Source organism: Oncorhynchus mykiss, chromosome 8 (assembly GCF_057628025.1).
Source record: "Oncorhynchus mykiss isolate SJ-2025 chromosome 8, ASM5762802v1, whole genome shotgun sequence".
In the NCBI taxonomy this organism is placed as follows: domain Eukaryota; kingdom Metazoa; phylum Chordata; class Actinopteri; order Salmoniformes; family Salmonidae; genus Oncorhynchus; species Oncorhynchus mykiss.
In genome coordinates this window covers 58,311,911-58,314,394 of record NC_143029.1, presented here as the reverse complement: position 1 = coordinate 58,314,394, position 2,484 = coordinate 58,311,911, and the positions used below count along the sequence as shown (strand labels likewise).

The 2,484-nt window shown below is 42.7% G+C and overlaps 1 long non-coding RNA gene across 1 annotated transcript; it reads left to right on the top strand.

Moving 5' to 3' along the window:
• The first annotated feature begins 213 nt into the window (after positions 1–213).
• Positions 214–2,121, top strand: LOC149982042 (uncharacterized). The gene is made up of 3 exons (XR_016482491.1): positions 214–558; positions 806–937; positions 1,050–2,121. It is a non-coding gene; the product is annotated as an uncharacterized LOC149982042 (long non-coding RNA).
• The last annotated feature ends 363 nt before the right edge of the window (positions 2,122–2,484 follow it).

The window sequence follows — 2,484 nt, the reverse complement described above, 5'->3', positions numbered from 1 at the left end:
CGGTCGGAGTAGGTGCTAGGAGTTTGTTGGCCCCCAGGTCTGCACCAGTAACAATAGCTTGGTGTCCAACGACCGGTGGTGGTGAGTAACCAGAGACACTGGAATATAATGACCACTCTGGAATAACTTAACTAGCAATGTTAGATAGCTACCTACGTATTCAGTAATAACGTTATCTTTTGATAAAGCAACGCAGGTGAGCTGACTTTAGCTGAATAATCTTTTTTCTTGGTTTGATAAACTAGTAGGTCAAAATTACCCAGCCATACAGATACAAGTAGTAGAGCCATTTTGGCTGTGAAGGCATGATCAAAAAGCAATTGACCACTTGGCTGTCTATTGTATCACCCTACCACAGGCCCTCCCAGTCAACACCACCTCATAAGATAAGGAAGTACATTGCTGAGGATTGCCTGTTGCAGTTGTTCGAGAGATGTCCAGTTTGCAAACCGAACATGCAACACAGAGAAGACCAGCAAGGGGAACCCTCAGCATCACACATACATGCCTTCGCTTTGAGCATTCCTATACATAGTACAAGGAGAACACTTGAATCAGGTTGGTGACATATGACCTGGTCAAAGGTCAAAACTGTTTAGAGTGTTGTTGTAATTCACCTTCATAACAGCGCCTGGTGGAACCAGCCTGATGGCTGCATGTACCATTCTATTTCACTTCACACATCAAGATATCTGAAGTGAAATAGAAAGTGGAATGCGGCGATCAGGTTGGTTCCACCATGCTAATCATAACCACCATTGGTAATGTAATCAGTGCTATGTGTGCGTTGTGTGTAACCAACCAGTATCTCTGGTGAGGGGCCAGGAGCTGATCTACGCTGCTATGCCCATGAATTGGGCACGGGCAAAAATACCTTATCACCAGCCTCACCTCTTACCTGCTCACCAACTGTCGTTGATGGGGAAACAAGAATTGGGTAGGTTTAGTCTGACCTGTTCAAACTTCAACATAGTACATGTTCGTTTGTCAAATATCACCTATCCTAACTGCCATTGGTAATAGCACAGTGACTGTGTATGTGTTCACAGATGCATTTATGGAGCCAGCACTTGCCAACACTTGCAAGATGATGTGATGGAGTCCAGACCTGGCACTCTGCATTAATATTGCATATAGATTGTGGCTTCTATCAATGTAATTGTCTGCATAATTTCCAATCCCCCGTATAAATTGTTTTGTAAATATAGATATTATGTTAAATATACAGTGCCTTGCGAAAGTATTCGGCCCCCTTGAACTTTGCGACCTTTTGCCACATTTCAGGCTTCAAACATAAAGATATAAAACTGTATTTCTTTGTGAAGAATCAACAACAAGTGGGACACAATCATGAAGTGGAACAACATTTATTGGATATTTCAAACTTTTTTAACAAATCAAAAACTGAAAAATTAAGTTAATACTTTGTAGCGCCACCTTTTGCTGCGATTACAGCTGTAAATCGCTTGGGGTATGTCTCTATCAGTTTTGCACATCGAGAGACTGACATTTTTTCCCATTCCTCCTTGCAAAACAGCTCGAGCTCAGTGAGGTTGGATGGAGAGCATTTGTGAACAGCAGTTTTCAGTTCTTTCCACAGATTCTCGATTGGATTCAGGTCTGGACTTTGACTTGGCCATTCTAACACCTGGATATGTTTATTTTTGAACCATTCCATTGTAGATTTTGCTTTATGTTTTGGATCATTGTCTTGTTGGAAGACAAATCTCCGTCCCAGTCTCAGGTCTTTTGCAGACTCCATCAGGTTTTCTTCCAGAATGGTCCTGTATTTGGCTCCATCCATCTTCCCATCAATTTTAACCATCTTCCCTGTCCCTGCTGAAGAAAAGCAGGCCCAAACCATGATGCTGCCACCACCATGTTTGGGGATGGTGTGTTCAGCTGTGTTGCTTTTACGCCAAACATAACGTTTTGCATTGTTGCCAAAAAGTTCAATTTTGGTTTCATCTGACCAGAGCACCTTCTTCCACATGTTTGGTGTGTCTCCCAGGTGGCTTGTGGCAAACTTTAAACAACACTTTTTATGGATATCTTTAAGAAATGGCTTTCTTCTTGCCACTCTTCCATAAAGGCCAGATTTGTGCAATATACGACTGATTGTTGTCCTATGGACAGAGTCTCCCACCTCAGCTGTAGATCTCTGCAGTTCATCCAGAGTGATCATGGGCCTCTTGGCTGCATCTCTGATCAGTCTTCTCCTTGTATGAGCTGAAAGTTTAGAGGGACGGCCAGGTCTTGGTAGATTTGCAGTGGTCTGATACTCCTTCCATTTCAATATTATCGCTTGCACAGTGCTCCTTGGGATGTTTAAAGCTTGGGAAATCTTTTTGTATCCAATTCCGGCTTTAAACTTCTTCACAACAGTATATCGGACCTGCCTGGTGTGTTCCTTGTTCTTCATGATGCTCTCTGCGCTTTTAACGGACCTCTGAGACTATCACAGTGCAGGTGCATTTATACGGA